The 20,136-nt window shown below is 46.3% G+C and overlaps 1 protein-coding gene across 9 annotated transcripts in view; it reads right to left on the bottom strand.

The window, feature by feature from the left end:
- PHACTR1 (phosphatase and actin regulator 1) overlaps nt 1–20,136 on the bottom strand; it is a 483,984-nt gene that overhangs the window by 284,199 nt on the left and 179,649 nt on the right. The window contains exon 2 of one of the 9 annotated variants that reach the window (XM_030552422.1): nt 19,771–19,843. The exons of the other annotated variants lie outside the window; for them this stretch is intronic. The gene's annotated coding sequence lies outside the window, so the exon portion shown is untranslated. The remainder of the gene's footprint in view (nt 1–19,770; nt 19,844–20,136) is intronic. 9 annotated transcript variants of the gene reach the window in all.

Below are 20,136 nucleotides of genomic sequence, written 5' to 3'. Positions count from 1 at the left end.
AAACAAGGGGTGCCAGTACTGCCTACCCTATCCCTTATCGTGGCAGTGGAAACCAAGCAGAACTATTACTTCAGGTTCAGTCAGCAAGCACCTGGCACTTTGCTTTTTTAATATGTGTAATAAAGGTTTGGTAAGTGTTGATGCTTTCAGAGTTTACCATTGTCAGTACAATTGTTCATTGTGTATTTGCACCCAATAAATTTATGTTTTTTTAAAAAGACTATGTTACTGGGTATCACCAAACAGAAATGCCAGTCTCCCAAATTCATAACAGTTTATAAATCATGTAAATTTCTCATCCAAGCCAACTACACAATGTAGTACACAGAAGCATCACACAGCAATACTATGGCACATATTAAAGAGATCTGCTAAGGCCTCTCTCAACCACACAGCTCCTCAATGGACTCTTGTAATTGCCCTGGCATCTGACTCTTGTAAGTCAGCAGACAGTCTTTCCAATTCCCCCCTCCACCCTTTTGTAATAACTCCCCCTTTGTTTCAAAAATATTATGCAAGACAGCATGCAGCAAAAATGACAGGAATATTTACCTCACTGAAGCTTCTGTCGGCATAACTTATGACACTCAGGAGAGTGAATAAACCACCCCCTGAGCAACATAAAAGTTACACCAACATAAGTGCCAGTGTGGTCAGCACTATATCAATGGGAGAGCTTCTCCCACCAACATAGCTACTGTCACTTGCGAGGGCTGGAGTAGTTAAGCCAATGGGACGGCTCTCTCACAGCAGCTTAGAGCAGCTACATTCAAGAGTTTACACTGGTGCAGCTGCATCAATGCAGTTGTGCTGCTGTAAGCTCTCTAGTATAGTCATAGCCTAAGATCCAGCCTAGCCATGAGACATTGCTAGCGCCCCTTCAATCTACCAAATTCACATTCAACAGTCATTATGTATCTGCTCAGACTATCGTTAAATCTCTCCTCAGTGCTGTCTAGGTGCCCAGTGTATGGGACCATGAGCCATTGATGCAAATGGTAGGCCAAGTTCCCCAGAATCACTATTGCCATTTTGACTCCACCAATGCCAACGTGCCAGTCTAGGATGAATGTCCCTGGATAGAGCTTTTAGAAAGGCCCTGTGTTCCTCAAAACACAAGTATCAAGCACCTTGTCAGACCACCCAACGTTAATGCCAGTCAAACGTCTATGATGATCCAACAGCACTTGCATAACCATGGAAAAGTACTTTCTGTTTATATATTCAGTAACAATGTGGGGTGGGGTGTCTTATCTATTGTCCCACAGCAGTTCAGGAAGCCCATTGCTTCAAAGCCCTCAACTATTCTCTGCACATTGCCGAGAGTCATAGTCTTGTGCAGCAACAGACAATTAATGGTCTTGCACACTTACCTGATAACTGCCCCCACCATCCCACTGTGGAGTTTTCAACCCTGAACTGATTGCCCACTGAACGACAAGAGTTGCAGTTACCTACTGTTGTGGAAGCAGTAGTTGCTGATATTTTGCAAATATAGGAGAATCAAACATCCTGTCTCCAAAACAGACACCAGAGCTCAGCTTAGCTGTCATGGGTTGATCATTCTGCCAGAGACCTGGCAGAGAGAATGAAAAAGCAGCCCAATGAACTGTGAGAATTGTGAAATGTCACACAAATTATGGGATGGAAGTAGGGGATGTGTCAGAACTTGACTTCTGCTCCCATCATTCCCTGGGTGCAGTGATAATATCCCATAATGCACTGCGAAGCATTGCACCAGATGGTGGCATTTGGGACACTGGGATGCCATTTGAGACAGAGCACCAGATCTTCTGCCGATAGCCTCTAATGGGGAGGACATGCAGCACCAACAAAGCAGTCAAGCCTGCATGTACTGTAGTGACATAGCAACATTGGCACCTGTAAGCCAACTAAATTTTTGTTGGCAAAAAACTTTGTAGCACAGACATGGCCCTATGTTAATTCTGCAGTGAAGATGTATCATAAGGGACTCAACCAAGGGCCCACAGGAAGCCTGAAACTACAGTCCTCCTCTTCACCTCACTTCAGCTTATTTTTCCTCATACTTTCTTTTGCTTTTTTGATGGCTCTTGTTAATGCTATTAAGCTGTGTTAACAAACCTCTCCATAACAAAAGAAAAGACAAAGCGGGTGGACAGAGGAAAGAGAAGCCAGCTAAGCATTGCTGACCTTTTTTTTTTTTTTTTTAAATAGTTTAATGCTATGATTTGCTGCAGCCACTCAATCGCGGTAAAGTTTACATATATGGAGTACAGTATGTTCGCGTATAGAGTGATAATGTTAAACTGATGACATTATCAGAACTATAAGAGTAACAAATTCTGGTTCCTCATGATCTCACCAGTACTCCAGAGTCTAGATTTAATTATACATTGACAGAATGTACATTCAAGAAATGGGCCTAGACTCTCAGAGCCATACTTAAGCCAACAACAATACTTCCATTGGTTTCAATAAGGCCAATCCTTAGTTTTCTCTACTCTTTTGGCAGCCAGGGGCTTCACTGAAAGATTCAGGGGCTTATTTTAATGGAACTCTGTCACAGCTATCAACACAACTGTTAACAGAAATTGTATTGCTTTTGATAAACATGCAGCAATGCAAGTAAGTGTTCTTTGTATCTGGGGATGACTCTCCTTCTTGAGACTGTCAGGGGCTAGGTGTGTCACAGAGGTGCTACCCTCACCCTCTAGGTCAGAGGTGGGCAAACTATAGCCCGCGGGACCGTCCTGTCCACCCTTCAGCTCCCAGCTGGAGAGACTAGCCCCCATCCCCTCCCTCACTGTCCCTCCTCCCCTGTAGCCACGCCGTCGCGTGGGCAGCACTCTGGGTGGTGGGGTTGCGCACTCCTGCCAAGCAGAATGGCAGTGTGTCTGGCTCCAGCCGGGCAGCACCGCTGCCAGACATGCTACTCTGAGCTGCATGGTAAGGGGGCTGGAGGGTTGGATAAGGGGCAGGGGGTCCCGGGGAGGTCCCGGGGGAAGTCAGGGGACAGAGAGCGGAGGTTCTGGAGGGTGGTCAGGGGACTGGGGGGGCATTGGATAAGTGAGGGGCCTGTCAGGGGACACAGAACAGGGGGGTTGGAGAGGCATGGGGTCCTGTCAAGGGGCAGGGGTGTGGATAGGGGTCAGAGCAGTCAGGGGACTAGGAGCAGGTGGGTTGGATGGGGGTGGGGTCCCAGGGGCGGAAATGGGGGTGAGGGCCCTGAGGGGGGGAAGTCAGGGGGCGGGAAGTGGGAGGGGTCGGATGGGGGTGGGGGCCAGGCTGTTTGGGGAGGCACAGCCTTCCCTACCGGGCCCTCCATACAGTTTTGCAACCCCAATGTGGCCCTCGGGCCAAAAAGTTTGCCCACCCCTGCTCTAGGTGCTGAGAACATGCATTATTTGTGCTCCACTCTATGGGTAGTTGCAAACTCAGAGGAGGCGGCCTTTTTCTCATTCTTACAGAGAATGCAAGAATCTTAAAATCAATATATAGAAAGGGATGGACTATTAGGAAAGGGTGCGCGAAAGCTAGAGGATTGACCCTTTCTGCCCCATAGCCCCAAACTGGACTTACTAATAGCAAGCTATCACCACCTTCTAGAGAAGAGAGCTCCCTAACTCTTCTAATTCCTGAAACAAAGCCCCTTTGGAAGCCTGTGTAACCCACACACCTCCTGGGTGTGGTGTTCTGTCTCATCTAGTGGCACTGTGATGTTTGGCCATCGTTGTCGATGAAGACCTCAACAATTCATTCGTTCGATGACTGGGCTCTGTGCATCCAAAGATGACTAATCAGTCTGATTTGGGCGTGGAACGTCCTGTCACACATTGGGCACTGTCGATGATGTGCCGGCAGCTGTGGACTTGCGCAGCTCACGCTTTCTTTCAGCCTCAGCAGTACGCCTCGCCTCAAAGGTATTACTGCCTGTGTGAATGAGGCTGTGCCATGCTGGATGGTTCAGTGCGAGGGTTTCCCATGTGGCAGTGTTGATCTTGAGGGACTTCAGAGAGGTCTTCAGCGTGTCCTTGAACCGCGTCTTTTGTCCTCCATGGGAGCGCTTTCCCTGGGTGAGTTCTCCGAAAAAGAGCTGTTTAGGAATGCGCTCGTCTGACATTCTCATGACATGTCCAGCCCATCCGGTCTGGGCTCTCATCAGCAGTGTGTGAACTGATGGCAGACAGGCTCTGGTAAGGACTTCAGTATCGGGCACTTTGTCCTGCCATCTGATTTTTAGAAGCTTTCGCAGACAGGAAATGTGGAAGTGATTGAGCCTTCGTGCATGACTCCAACAGACAGTCCACGTCTCGCAGGCGTACAGCAGAGTTGGAAGCACCACTGTTTGGTAGACCTTCAGATTCGTTGGTAGGCTGATCCCTCGACGTTCCCAGACGTTGGAGCGCAATCAGCCAAATGCAGAGCTGGCTTTAGCAATTCTGCAGTTTACTTCATCATCGATTGACACTGCTCGGGAAAGGGTACTGCCCAGGTATGTGAAGTGGTCCACTGCCTGAAGTCTCAGAACCGTCCATCACTGTAAACGGACAGAGTACGGAGTGTGGGGAGCTGGCTGGTGCATGACCTCAGTTTTCTTGATGTTAATGGTGAGACCGAAGTTGTTGCATGCAGATGAAAACTTGTCCATACTGGTTTGCGCTTCTAGCTCTGTACTAGCATTCAGAGCACAATTGTTGGCAAAGAGAGTCTCGAAGTACAGTTTCCTTCACCATGGTGATGGCACGCAGTCACCTCATTTTGAATAGTTTCCCGTCAGTTCTGTACTTCAGGCCTACTCCTTCAGTGCAGTGTTGAAAGGCATCAGTCAGAGTGGCAGAGAATATCATGCTGAACAAAGTGGGTGTTAAAACACACCCCTGCTTGACGCTGTTGGTGACTGGGAAGGCCTCAGATGTTTCACCGTCATCCAGGACACAAGCCATCATACTGTGATGAAATTGATGTACCATTCGTATGAATCTGTCTGGACAGCCATAATTTCGACATGATCCTCCACAGGCCCTGGTGACTGACAGAATCAAACGCTTTCGTGAGGTCCGCAAAAGTTGTGTAGAGTTCACGATTCTGCTCTTGACATTTCTCCTGCAGCTGACGCACAGCGAAGATCATGTCAATAGTCCCACGTCCCTTGCGGAAGCCGCACTGTGATTCTGGCAGTAAGCCCTGCTCCAGGTGAGTGATCAATCAGTTCAACAGAACCCATGCAAGAACTTTCCCCGCTGTAGAGAGCAGCGAGATTACACGGCGATTGTCGTATACCTGGCGATTGCCCTTCCTCTTATAGAGGTGAATGATGGACATCTCTGTAAATTCCTGTGAAATGGATCTCTGCTTCCAGAAGGACTGAAACAGCTCAGTGAGTTTCCGCAGTAGCACAGGTCCACCGACTTTGTACACCTCTGCTGATATGGCATCTGACCCTGGGGCTTTGCCACTTGACAGCTGGTTGATGGCTTTCTTCACTTCGTCCTCTTCTGGTGAGGCATCCATGGAGTCATTGACTGCAACCTGGGGCATCTTGTCAATGGCCTCATCACTGATGACTGAGGGGCAGTTGAGAACTGCTTCAAAATGTTCAGCCCATCTCTGGAGAATCTGCATCTTCTCTGTAAGGAGCACAGTGCCATCAGAGTTCAGGAGGGAAAGTCCCAGAAGACTGTGGACCAGAGTGTGTTGAGGGCTTCATAAGACTGCTTCTAGTTGTTCCTGTCCGCATACGCCTGTATTTCATCTGCTCTGGCGCTCAGCCACAAGTCCTGCATTTTGCGCAGTCGGTTCCGTACTGTTCTGCGAGCATTGATAAAGGCGGTCTTCTTTGCCGCTGAGGATGGACCGTTCTGATATGCACAATGCCGGTGGTGCTTCTCAGCAAGTAAGGTCTGGATTTCTGCATCATTTTTGTCAAACCAGTCTTGCCGCCTGCATGTGGAGGGCTCCAATACCTTCGAAGCAGCTGTATAGACAGTGTTGCAGAATCGCTCCCAGTTTTTCTCAGCGTCATCCTCAATACGAAGATCAGCAAGCTCATTCTCTAGGTCTTCCACTAGATTTTCAGTGCTTGGAACAGGGATGCATCCACAAAGTCCTGTTATGGGTAGGGAGGTGGAAGACAGTATTGGTGATCAGAAGGTCATGTGCTGCACAAGTTTTCAGCAGTAACAGGCCATTGCTGTTACATTTTCCCACTCCATTTTTCTCCAATGACTCCTTCCCAGGCTGCGGCATTGCATCCGACTCTTACATTAAAATCGCCACGCAGGATCAGCTTGTCTGTGCGGTGCACTGATGATAGCAGAGCATCTAGTTCTTCGTAGAATTTATCCTTCACATCTTCTGGGTTGGTCATTGTGGGAGCGTATGCGCTGATTAAAATAGCTTGTTTTCCTTTCTGAAGTGGAAGCTGTATTGTCATGAGTCGATCATTCACACCCTTGGGGGGACTGGCAAGTTTCTGAACAAGATGATTCCTGATGGCAAAGCCCACTCCAGATTCGCAATGCTCATCACAGCTGCGGCCACTCCAGAAGAATGTATAGCCTCCGCCTGACTCGGACAGCTGTCCTTCATTAGCAAGGCGAGTTTCACTAAGGGCTGCAATGTCAATGTTGTAGCGTGCAAGCTCTCTGGCGACAAGTGCTGTTCTTCTCTCCGGTCTGTCTGCCGTGATGTTGTCCTGTAGCGTGCGCACGTTCCATGTGCCAATGGTGATCGGTGTCACTCTAAGTTTTGTTTTTGTTCGACCGCTTTTGTGGGATCCCTGCCAGCTGCGATATGCTGGCCAGGGTAAGGTGAAGCCGGCAATGTTTAGGGCACCTTTTCTAGCCCCCTCCTCATTCTACAGAGTTGAGCAGTGCAATCCTGAATAGGGCTGCTCAGTCACTCAAGAAAAGGCCAAGCTCCACTGCTGTTTCGGTCAGTGAGGAACGACCATTATACCTGAGCCACCTGTGTGCAGGTCTGCGGCTACAGCTCCCAGTGTATCCACACCTGCTGCTTCATCGCTCGCCCATTGCCACAGGACTTGATATATGATATGTCGAGACTTGCACGTGAATTGGATTAAAGTGAGGGAGAGTGGCATGATGTCAACCTCACTCTCTCTTCCCAGTTCCTATCTGTATCCAGTGGCAGGACAAGAGTTGAGATGGCTGGAGATAGGGCAGGGCGCAGTGAATGACCAGGACACCTACGTGTCTTGTTGTGCTCTTGAGCGTTCCACAACGCTTGCTGTCACCATCTTCCTGACTGTTGAACCGGTTTCCTCAGTCAGCCGGATCCAGCCTTCTCATGCAATGGGTAGACAGGCCCTAACTCACAGAGGATCTCAGACTCATCGGCTACCCTCACCTGGGTTAGCCCGCCAGTCGAGATGGTTTTCAGGGATGTGGCCACTGTCGCATGCTGACAGCTACTTGGGGCCACCGGTGAAAGCTAGGTGTCAAGTGGGGACCAAAGTGGATGAGCTACTCCTAAGAGTACGACTGCTCCCCTATCAGAGGTACTACCCCTCCCTGACAACCCTACACACCCCTAGTGGCACTAAGACCACTTAGAGAGAGAGAGAAAATGAGTCTGCTCTACAGCCTTAGCTAACAGCCAGTTGGCTTTTAACTCCCACAGTGGAGCAGGGGTGGGCAAACTTTTTGGCCCGAGGGTCACATCTGGGTATGGAAATTGTATGGCGGGCCATGAATGCTTATGAAATTGGGTGTTGGGGTGTGGAAGGGGATGAGGGCTCTGGCTGGGGGTGCAGGCTTTGAGGTGGGGCCAGAAATGAGGAGTTCAGGGTGCAGGAGGGGGCTCTGGTCTGGGGAGGGAGTTGGGAAGCAGTTGGGGGAATGAGGGCTGAAGCTGGGAGGGCAGGCTCTGGGGTGCAGGAGGGTGGGACCAAGGCATTTGTAGGGTGGGAGGGGGAAGCAGGGCTGGGACAGGGGGTTGGGGCACTGGAGGGATCAGAGGCACTGGCTCTGGATAGCCCTTACCTCAAGCAGCTCCCAGAAGTAGCAGCATGTCTCTCCTCTGGCTCCTGTGTGGAGGTACGGCAAGGCAGCTCTGCGTGCTGCCCCATCCATAGGTGCTGCCCCTGCAGCTCCCATCAGCCTTGGTTCCCGGCCAATGGGAGCTGTGGGGGTGGCACTTGGGGCAGGGGTAGTGTGCGGAGCCCTCTGGCTGCCTCTACACATAGGAGACGGAGAGGGGACATGCCGCTACTTCTGGGAGCTGTGCGGAGCCATGGCATAAGCGGAATAGGGTAAGCCTTAGACCCTGCTCCCTGGCAGGAACTTGAGGGCCAGATTAAAACATCTGAAGGGCCGGATGCAGCCCCCAGGCCATAGTTTGCCCACCCCTGCAGTAGAGGCTCATACACTAAGCTCCAGAAGTGTCCTGTTTGATCCCACCCACCAACGACCAGGGTCTGTCGGTGTTACACTTGCACCTGGCACCCCAGTAAAAGCCACTCTCACTAGACTCCTGCTATCCATAAATGCCAGCCTTAGTGCAGAACTGAACCTTCTATTCTCCAGAGCTACTCTATCACTCTTCAACATAAGCTGTTAGGTGTCTTCTCCAGTGAACTGGCAATTATAACGTACAGATGCTGTGAGCACAGCAAGGGCACAGTTCCTGTGTTCTTAACCAAACAGACACCCACACAACATAAAGAGATGGTGGGAAGCACAGACACGTGCCTTGTGCTTACTGAGGCACTCATGGGTTATAAATATGTTTTAAAAAAAGGAAAGTATGTCACACGCTGCTGTGAACATAACATTTTGTTGCATTCGCTTTTAGCCTGAGTTGGGCAAGGTTTCTTATTCCACTAACACATTTAAGCTCTGAGATTTTGACATGCTGAAAGTTACCCTTGAACAGAACATGTAATTGGATAGATACTTCAAAATAATTTTGCTTTCCTAACAGAATGCCATTAGGTTGTGTTTTACTTCCCCTTCCCTTGAGGGGTCAAAGTGAGGCTATTTAAAACAATAAGTCAATGAAGTAAACTTTAAGGCCTATATTTTCAAGGCATACTAGTGATTTTGGGTGCCTGATTTGAGACACGTTTAAAGTGCCTGATTTTCAAAGGGTGGGTGCTTGGCACTTTTTGAAAATCAAGCCCCTATAAAGGTATCTCCAACTGGGCATCCAAAATCACTAGCTATTTTTAAGCCTAAAACAGAACAAACTATTTCATCCTAGGTTTGTTTTTTTATCTTTAAATTCCACAGCTTCAGTTTGAGTCACGTAGTTAACATAAAAATGGTGCATTTATTTCAGCTGAGCGTGATTCTGGACATAGTGAACAATGCGAGCAGCAATGGGAAAGTGGGCAGTGCAATGATTCTATTAACACATATTTTGTCTTTCTGGGAAAGCAGCCTCTAAGCAGGAAAGTTCAGATACAGAACTGGCCATAACCAGTCCAAAGTGACAGAGAGGTCTCAAAGACTTAAAACCAGCAACTGGATTTACTGTCTGTACAAAGGCATCTAAATCAGTGGTTCTCAACCATCTGTATTGGTGACCCATTTCACATAGTAAACCTTAAAGTGAGACCCCCCCCTTATAAATTAAAAATTTTTTAAAATATTTAACACTATTATAAATGCTGGGGGTGAAGCATGGTTTGCGGTGAAGGCAGACAGCTCGCGACCCCCCGTGTAATAACCTCGTGACCCCCTAAGGGGTCACAACTCCCAGTTTGAGAGCCGCCGGTCTAAATGATATTTCTGTCTACACAAAAGCCCCTATCTGAATGTCACTCCCAGCTCTCCTACACTTAGGCAATTCAGCTCAATACTTTGCTGTATTTTCTCCTCAACCTGTTCAGAATTTTTCATTTGGAAAGTAGCCAAGTATGACCTACAGATTACATTATTTCCCAAATACAAATTGAAGAGTTTAGTTTCCAGGAATAAAAAGGGATTTTGGCTTGAAAAGTAAAACTAAAGATTTTTGTTTGCTTCTATTACCTTAAGATGGGCCTTCTTCAGACTGAAGATCAGATCTTTGTTTACTAAAAGTGAAAAATTATTTCCAAACATAGGCACTGACTCTGTAGGTGCTCTGGGGCTGGAGCACCCATGGAAAAATAAAAGGGGGGGGGTGCTCAGTACCCACAAGGATGACCAGCTGTTGGCTGCCAGAGATCAACTGTTTTGCGGGTGCCTCGGCAGATGAACTGTTTCATATGGGTAACCTGCACGTAGCTGCGATCAGCTGTTTGGCGGGCAGGCTCAGATCAACTGTTTTGTGCCTCCCTGCTCCAGCAGGGGCTGAGTGAATCTCACAAAAGCACCTTAGGGTTATGCATGGGCAGTGCTGAGTTTACAGTGGCTCCATGGAGCCAGGCCCATGCTCAGAAGGGGCCCTGGCCTGCTCCGCTTGCACTGCGCCCCAAGACCCCGCTGGCTCCCCCACCCATCACTTGGCTCCTCTTGGCTGGCTGACCAAGAGCTCCTCTCTGCCCCCTGGCCCCACCCCCCTGCTCCTCTCAGCCCCCTGGCTGGACCCCAGTCCACCTCCAGCTCTGAGCCGTCTCTGCTTCCCACCATCTGTGGGGCCCCACCTGTCTTCCTGGAGCTGAGCCGCCTGGGACTGATGCAGAAGCCTGGTTAGTCTCAGCCAGGTGGAAGGGCAGACAGTGCAGAGGGCTTGGCTGGGCCCCTCCAGGCAAGTGCGTCTTGAGGGACCCCAGCCAGGGAAGGTCCTGGCCTGGCTGATCACACCACTCCCGAGGGGCTGGCACGATTCCTGGCCATGGGACCAGCTCTGGCTGCACTGTGAGCTCTGCCGGGCAGACACAGTCACCTCTCCCCAGTAGGCATCAGGTGACCCAAAGGAGCCCAGCTAGGCTAGGGCTGGGGGTGGGTGCAGTGGTGGATTAGGGGGAGGAGAAGCCCCAGACCCCATCAGGAGCTGCACTGGGTGAGAGCGGGAGGAGATGCCCCAGATCCTGGCAGGAGCTGTGCTGGGTGGCGGGAGTGGGGGGAGGGGAAGGAAAGAGAAGCCCTGGATCCTGGCAGAAGATGTAGGGCTGAAGCCCCCAGCTTGGAGGCCCCAACCACCCTAGTGGCAGAAGCTGCAAGGCTGAAGCCCCAACCCCACTCCGTGTGCGGAGCTGGGCTGAGCCCCTCTCTCCCCCGTCCCTCTTAAACGGAGCTGGCTCTCACTCTCAGGCTGTGGAGAAATTCTGGCCAAATCTACCCACATTGGTATCTCCATTTCTCCCCACCATCATCACAGACATGAATGGATTTAGCCTAGGAGGCAGGGTCAGGATTAGCCCCATTTAGCAGGTAGGATCTAGGGCACACAGAGGTGAAGTGACTTTCCCAAGGCTAAGCAGGGAGTCTGCGGCAGAACAGAGAATCAAACCCAGAACACCTGAGCCGCAGGCCTGTGCCTTAACCACTACGCAACCCTTCCCACCCGGGGAAGGGGAACTTTCTTTGCCACTTTGAGTGTGTGGGTGAGAGCAGGCACTAGACAGAGCCACTAGGAGGTGGGGAGCAGAGAGAGAGATGGGAAAAGGGACATGGTAGGGAAGCAAGAAGGGGGAAGCATCAGGAAGGGGAGCAAGGACTTAGAGAAGAAACAAGAGAAAGGGAAAGAGGCAGGGAGAGCAAAAGGAAAGGAGAGAAGAAAGAGGAAGGGAGAGGGGAAAGACTCTCCACTGCTTGTCCCTCCCATCCATCTTCTTCCCACAGCCACCAGAGTCCTCAGCTCCCAAACAAGCCCTAAGCAGGCGTGAAGCCCAGAGCGAACATGTCTTTAAACTGGGATGTTAGTGAAGACAGCTTGTAGCTGAGTGTAATGATTTTAATATACTGTAATTCATGACAACGTAATGATATATTTCATTACTATTTTAATAATGATTATATTGTTAAGATGCCAATGACAGACACACATTCAATAACTAGAATATGAAATAAGTGTATAAATATGCTGAAAATTGCCAGTTTTGAGGGGAGGCTGAGCCCTCCCGCCAAACACACCTCACCGTTAAGGCAGGAGGGGGCAGAAAGGAGTAAGCAGTGGGCAGGAGATGCTCAGGGGAGAGAACCTAAGGAGAGGGGGCAGGAAGAGATGGAGTGGGGCAGAGAAAGGGCAGGGCCTTGGCGAAGGGGGTGGAGCCAGGATGGGGCACCTACCGGCAAAACCAAAAGTCAGCACCTATGTTTCCAAAAGCTATGCTTTTGACCAAAAGAAACCAAATGTATGCAGTGCTGAATGCCAAAGTTTATTGCATTTTGAACAAGTTCCTAATATACATAACACAGCCTGATATCCACATACAATCCAGGGTGTGAATTTGATATCTGCAGGATAAAACCGGACAGATAAAAGAGTACTTCCAGCTTCTGGAACTGGTAAATAGATATGGTGCTTTTCACCTCTAGAGCAGTGGTTCAAATACAATCAAGGATTGTAACGATCCAAAGTTGTTAGCTTTGGATAGTTGTTTGGTATACTGTGTGACATGAGTTTCTGGTCTCAGTTCACCTCCTAGTAGATAGCTGTTGGCATCCCTGGTTTGTCTGGTTAGCCACCAGTTGCATCTTGTCAAAAACCTAGCCTGTGAGCTCTCTGGAAGTAGGGACTTGGTTTTGTTTGTACAATGCCTAGCACAAAGGTGTCCTGGCTAGATGCCTCTAGGTACCATTGTAATATAATTAAGTGATAGTGGGGTTCGGGTCCATCACCAGGGTTCTTAGGAACTGCGGTAATATAACTGTCTCTGCAGAGGGGTTATAATTTTGGCAACAGGATCAAATTACCTTCTCAGTCCTAGGGTATATCTACACCCACGCTGCTGCAGTGGCACAGCTGCAGCACTGCAGCTGTTGCTGTAGCGCTTCAGGGTAGACACTCACTACAGTGATGAGAAGGGCTCTCCTGTCACTGTAGTGAATCTACTTCTGAGAGGTGGTAGCTAGGTTGATGGAAGAATGCTTCCATCAACCTAGCGCTGTCTACATCAGGGGTTACGCTGACATAGCCATGTCCCTCAGGGGTGCGGAATTTTCACACCCTGGGTGACATAGCTGTGAGAGTGGGAATCGCCTGTAATATTTTGTATGAATACTATGTGTGCCTCGGTTTCCCCATGTGGTGCATGGTTAAACTCGGTGGCAGGAAAAGGTTGTTTGCTCTTTGCAGAGACCCAGAGATTCATGTGTGACTGTTGCCTAGCTATCTGGGGCCTGGGCAACTAATGATAAGCAGAGCCCACCCTCTGCAGGAAGCCAGCCAGTCGTGACTGGCTAGAGAACAAAAAGAACTAAGGAAGATGGCTAAGTGACCATTTTTGCCCTGGAAACCAGAACAAAGGATGGAGGAGGTACCCTTGGAGGTTGTTATGTATGGGCCCCTGGAAGTATGACACTCTTCTGGACAGGGGCTCAAGGGGGGAGATCAGAGAGAGCTCTGGGCTCAGGACCAACCCAGATGGACTGTGCTGTAACTTTCTGATCTCTATGTTAACCTAAGGACTTTCTACACTGTGTTTCAGACATCTAATAAATCCTTCTGTTTGTACAACCCTGACTACAAGCCATTCCAGAGTCAGGAAGCTGGGGGGCCATTGCTCCCTTTGAGTGTGTAAGTCTTCCCCAGGTGTCCAATTCAGGGGGACTGGCTGAGGGGAGCTCATGGGGCAAAGCAGGGGTGCTGAAGGCTCTGTGGTTCAATCCCAGGAGGAGGTGAAACCGCACGGCTTACCCTAGGGAGAGAGGGAGAGAGAGACCCACCCTAAGGGGGCTGACACATTGAAGTGGGTCTTCACAGGCATTATTCCAGAGCCATTCAAGAGCATGGGATCTATGGATCCATTACAGTAGCCATGGCAATCAGTGTAGACCAGCTCAGTGGCCTCTCCAGGTCACACCACTGGGAGGGACAGTGTGAGAAAGCTTGCTGTATTACTCAGCTTGTAAGCTCTTTGGAGCAGGGATCATAATTTCATGGTATGTATTATTATGAGCTGGATAAAACTTTGTTATGGATTAGGTTAAAACCCACTGAGGCTGATATTTGAAGGGTGAGTTCACACCTAACATAACCTCCACCTAAGACAAAAAGGAGTGTGTGAACCATCCAAGGAGCTTTTGGGCTGAGTATTTTTTTGGGTAGGGGTGTGTGTGAGAGAAAACATGCAGATACTGAGGTCACAGACAAGAACAAAGAGAGGGGCAGAGGAAAAGAGGCAAGAAAAAACTGAAGCAGGAGCCTGTAACTTAGACCAATGTAGCTCTGGAAAAAGCTAAAGACAAGACAGCTTTTGGATCTGGTGTTTGGTAAAGAAGCCTAGGGAGCTGGTACTGCTCTTTTTTGTTCTTGGTTCCGTCTTTATTCAGAGACACAGGACTCTTAGGGTGACCAGACAGCAAGTGTGAAAGATCGGGACAGGAGTGGGGGGGCGGAGGAGGGGGTAATAGGCACCTATATAAGACAAAGCCCCAAATATCGGGACTGTCCCTATAAAATTGGGGCATTGATCACCCTAAGGACTCTGCACTCTTATTTAAAAAGGAATACACAAAGAAATACTTGGCTACCGCCAATTTCTACTCCCAAATGGGATACCTGGAGAGCCATGAACTTTGACTAGGGATCTTATCTAACTCCTGTAACTAAATTTAAGACTGAGAGGGAGATACTATTTATCCATAGAGGGTCTCTACTGAGGCAAGAGATAGAGTAGAGTTAGTCAACTGTATTGTACAGATCTCTTCATCCATAACATATGTTTCTATTAATGACAAAAATAGAGGGAGGGCGGAGGGACGACACTGTTTCTTTAACTCCCAAATGGCTTATTTATCTTTTGTTCTTCTTTCTAATCCGCTATTTTATACTTGGAGTGTTGTTCTAGCTGTGTTGGTCCCAGGATATTAGAGAGACAAAGTGGGTGAGGTAATATCTTTTATTGGACCAACTTCTGTTGGTGACAGAAACAAACTTTTGAGCTTACCCAGAGCACTCACTCTCTCTCTCTCTCCTCCTGTGCAACTTTGTGTAAACTCAGAAAGCTTGTCTCTCTCACCAAGGGAAGTTGCTGCAATAAAAGAGATTACCTCACCCATCTTGCCTCTCATTTTATACTTGGGCCATTTAGTGAAAATTTAGCAGTGTTAGGATCCTCACACTCTTTGGTTTTCCTTAATTAAGTACCCAGGCACTGAGTGTACTGTATGAGGAAAGCCTGCTTCAACACATCCCTCCCTGTCCCTCTCATTCACTTGTTCAAAGGAACATCAAAAGGTCATCAAGAGGTCACTGTTTTTCACCCAAATGACTTAAAAATAGTAAAGAATGGGTGAATGTAATATACCACCAAAAACCTGGTTGCATGTATCAGCAAGATTCAGGCTGTAAAACTGGAGGAAATCTCATTACCATGGCATACCAGTCATTCATAATAAGCAAATTTAAATGTTGAACACAGCAGCCTGATCAATCAGCAGATCTTTTCGATTACAGACTTATAGAACACAGTTCCAGGTAAAGTTTAAAATTCACTGCACTTCATTAAAGCAAAAGGTGAGAAAGGTATTAAGAGGGGGACAAGTTCATCCCTGGTACAATTCTATTGACTCCGATGATAGAACCACACCAGAAATAGCTTGTGCCAAGATCTACCACAATGCTGCTAACAAGTAAAGGATATCTGTGCAACTCCCACTTTCTAAGTAGGAAATCATAATCATGGACTGTTATTTCTAAAGTGCTTTGCATTACAGCTATAAGTGGATATATTCTATTGAAAAACAAAAGCCACATGCTTAAGTGCATTTTGGAACCGAGTTAAACCCAGACACTCAAATCTGAATTCCAGCCATTGTGGGCAAAAGAGGAGAAAGAAAAAAAAAAGGCACATCACTATTACATGCCATAAAAGGCAATGTGCTTTTGACAACACAGCTCCTCCCTAGGAAGACATGGCTGTGGAGACCTGGGCAAAACTCAGCAGTTTTATTTCATAGAGGTTAATGGAAACATTATAATTAGTTCTGTCCACATAGGTTTACACAAATGAGCCTCAGATGTTAGATCAAGATCTCAGAGCTTGGAAGAGTGAAAATCTCAAAGCTTTGAAACTGTTGTTGAGTTTCACCTATTTGTGTGTTAAATCTATGCAAAATTTTGCATGACTTTGCTGTAAAACTATAAACTAGTCCTGGGTTTCTCAATAGTTCAGATATGCAGGAAAATAATTATGGCCAAATGTTTTGCCCAAAATGGAACCACCTTGAAGAATGCGGGTTCTATATTTAGAAAAAACTGGAAACATTTGAGAATCGTTTTCCATTTTGCTTTGGTACAATACGAGCTCTGAGTGGCTGCATTTGTTTGTTGTTAGTTTATGGAAGCAGGACAAGAATTACTTTCAAAACGATAACATTCATTTTCAGATAGCAGAAACCCTGGCTGTTAAAAATTCTACGTGTCCTGAAAGATTTCATCCTGCAGAGGAGGAAATCTCTATTATATAATACTGAGGCCTTGTCTACACTGTGGGGGGGGGGGAAGGCAGAAATCGACTAGACTAGACGTGATAAATTGATCCCCACTAGATCGATCGCTGCCCGCCAATCCGATGGGTAGTGTAGACATACCCTAAGATTCTCTTAAAAAGCTGCTCCCTTCATGTTGAAAAGAAGGAATTTTAAAGGCCCCAGAGTGTAGCTAATAAATATACGATAAAAAAAAAGGGGGGGGGGGCAGAACAATGACAAAGTCTCACATTTTGTGAACAATTTAACAAATGTGAGTTGAGGTATGAGCTTGTAAGTAAACTAGAAACCAGGGAAGTTTCATGTGGTTTCAGGGTTTATTGTAAACATTTTGCATACCTCTATTGCAAAAACTTTGGGTAAAATCTAAGTGATTGATCTAAGGGCAAGAGTACTACCAAGCCAGTCAAACTCACAGATAAGGTTGGAGAATTAGCCTCGATTTTCATCCTTAAATTAGTTTCACAGCTTCTGGATTCATTCAAACTACTGATATAATTTACATTTAGTCCTCAGTAGTTTCTTTAGGTTAGTATTAAAAACACAGATTTTCCTAAAAAGCATTTTAATAATTCCTTAATGAACTCAAAGGTGAGCCTGAAAGGCTGTGTCACAGTTTTTATGGACTATCTCAAAACTAGTGTAATTAGAAAGTTTGGGCAATATGGAATCTGCTCTTGGTTCAGACCAGTTACCATCTATTACAAGGCCAAATCAGATAAGTTTTAGTCTGTTGATAAATCACCCTATTTGACCATAATTATTCTTTTGGAGCCAATATTATTTATCTGATCAATGCATGAAATGAAAGATTGTACCAGATCATCATTGTGTATCACATCTAGTCTCCTTGGAGAAGTTCTAATATGCAGATATCTATCCACAGAGCATGATGGTTCTTACAGAGAGATTGATGGTTTAATCTATTGTCAGTCTGACCACCACTCATAAAAATGAATGGGTATGTACTCCCCAGGTTATCTACACATAACTCTCACTGTCAGCAATGGGTGCACTGTATGGCAGTAGACGGATAAACACGAAACATATCATAGTCTTCAATTTCTATTTCTTGGAGCGGTGAGCATTTTTTATGGAGACTGGTGGATTATTTTTTGTCCTTCAACAGATACAGATATCTAACAGTTATGTTAATAAAATATCTAACAGTACCAGCTATCACTTTGATCCTATTTGACCAAACAGATCCCTACTGTAACTCTATCAAAATCAGTGGATTTATACAAGGATCAATCTGTCCAAATGTATCTGCCTTGGGAGATTATATTGCAAGGTGATATAACTCACTGGCTTTGTGCAAATAACTAGTGAGTGGTGATGCTCTCTAGTGGCTGCAGCTACCAATATCAATAGTATGAAATTTCTTCTTTAGCTCAAATAGTAGAGGACTGCATTTTTGGAGCTGACAGACCAGTGTTTCTAGTCCTAGCACCCAATGTATTCAATATATATAGGGTCTGGCTCTGTGTTCCTGGGAATCTTTGAGTCATGAGTAAGATACTGTACTGCTCAAAATAAACAAGGGTGGCAGAAGCTGAACACTGTAATTACATCTGTTGTGTGAAACATGCATCTCCAGTACAATGGGAACAACAGCTCTGATAGCATGTGTACATATTTTTAGTTTTTAGCTACAATCTTTTTATCATAAATGTCTCCACTGACAGCAGATTTAGAAAACAAGAATTCAGTAAATAAAGCAAATGCTTACCAACCTGTAATCTACAGTACTGTGAGAAATATCATTATTAAAAATAGGCTGACATTCATGTAGTACTTTTTAAACAGAGATCCCAAAATGTTGATTCACAAATTTACAAACTACTATATATACAGTTCAGGGATTATAACCCCTACAGCTGAAACGCTGCTTTCTCCAGTGCAGAAGATTTCCACACAGCAAATCTACAACATAAAACTATAACCAGTTGAAACTACATTGGGAATTTTATGTAAGCAGAATGTAATCACCCAAGTTAACATATGGTTGGGTCATGCCAAGAAAAAAAAAAGAAAAGTAGGAGCTATTTTGTCTAATTGAAACAGTTGAGTGGTTAAAGCACAAGGCTGTTCCAAGCTGTGTTACAAACTAGTTTGATCTCGGTCAAATTATTCAGGGCCTGTCTACAATGCACATTTTACTATTTCACTGTGTAGTTATCGAGCATGTATGTCTGTGATCTAACCTTTTATTTTGTCCATAGTGTGAATGCCAGAATAGGAGTAGAGCATGGTGCTACACTCTAAATCACTGTATCATGGCTGAGGCTGTCACACAGCTCTATAAACATGTTGTCCTACAAAAGCTGCCAACACCAATACCCCTGATCATGTTCTGGCAGTTAGACTTGTAGCATAAATGAGCCCACAAGCTCTGTGCCTCAGTGTCCGCACCTGAAAAAATAGGAATACTAATGCCTACCTCACAGGTACATTAGGAAGCTCAATTAATATTGCATTCTTTGGAAGGAAGGGATTACAGAAGAGCAACCTTTTGTTATGCATTTCATAGTGGTTATAGACATATTGCCCTCACCTCCTGACCAATGCTTATGCTTACATTTTTTCTTTCCAATATCAAACCTTAATTCCATCTAACCCCTTCTTTCAGTCTGAAAGTTGCTATAATATATTTCAACATACCTATATAAGAGAGAACAATCAAACACAACAAGGGCAAGCCTTGTCCACTTTGCATAGATGTGTGCAGGGATTTCTTGTGATAGCTACCAGATAGTGAGACAATTCCATTATTCTTTTCACATGTCAGCAACTAGATCAAAGGAAAAATCAACAGAGCTCAAATTCCCTCTCTCAGCTTTTTCTAGCTCTCTCCCTTGTTTGCAACAGAGACTGCTCAGGAAGGTAATGTGTAGGCTTTTTAGGTCTTCTAAATTAACTTTTTTGGGTTCTTCAAACAATCACATGCTGTAGTCCTGCATTGATCACATGTCTCAACTGCAGTAGGATTTGCAGGTGAATCCCCCCAGTCTGCAAATCCCAGATACCTCACTGATTTTCAGAAGACCTAGTGATCTCTCATTCACACAAACACTGGCTTTTGGGTATACACATGCAGCTGCTATCATCAACCAGGTCTAAGGAACACAAACAGACAAAAGGACTTTGCAAACCCAAACAATATATATATAGATCTATATTACCAGTTCTTTGAGAAAGAAGAATATCCAGGAAGAAACATATGGTTTATGCTCTTGCCTACCTGTTAGAGATCACAAAGCTGCTTTCACACTTCCTGCCTCTCTCTCTCTCTGCAACAGCTGTGCTTTCTGAAACTGAGCAACAGTCTCCTTAAGTGTTGTGGTCTGAAAATACACTCCCTCACCCTCATACAGCCTTGCAGTGCCAGACAACCCCTTCTCCTTTTGATTCTGCCAGTTGAAACAAGTTACAATTCACTGGCCAACTCACATGTGAAAGAGAGATAGAGTTCAGAACAATCAATCCAATTAACAGTCCTGAAAACAGCACCAAGGCATTTATGATAATAAAAGGTTACATTCAGTTTGTACCTCTTCCTCCCCCCCATTACGTTTCCTATAAATATATCTTCAGCAGACCCCTGCTA

This window comes from Gopherus evgoodei, chromosome 2 (assembly GCF_007399415.2).
Source record: "Gopherus evgoodei ecotype Sinaloan lineage chromosome 2, rGopEvg1_v1.p, whole genome shotgun sequence".
NCBI classification, from domain to species: Eukaryota; Metazoa; Chordata; order Testudines; family Testudinidae; genus Gopherus; species Gopherus evgoodei.
Note: the sequence above shows the minus strand (reverse complement) of the source record. Positions and strands in the feature narration are given on the sequence as shown.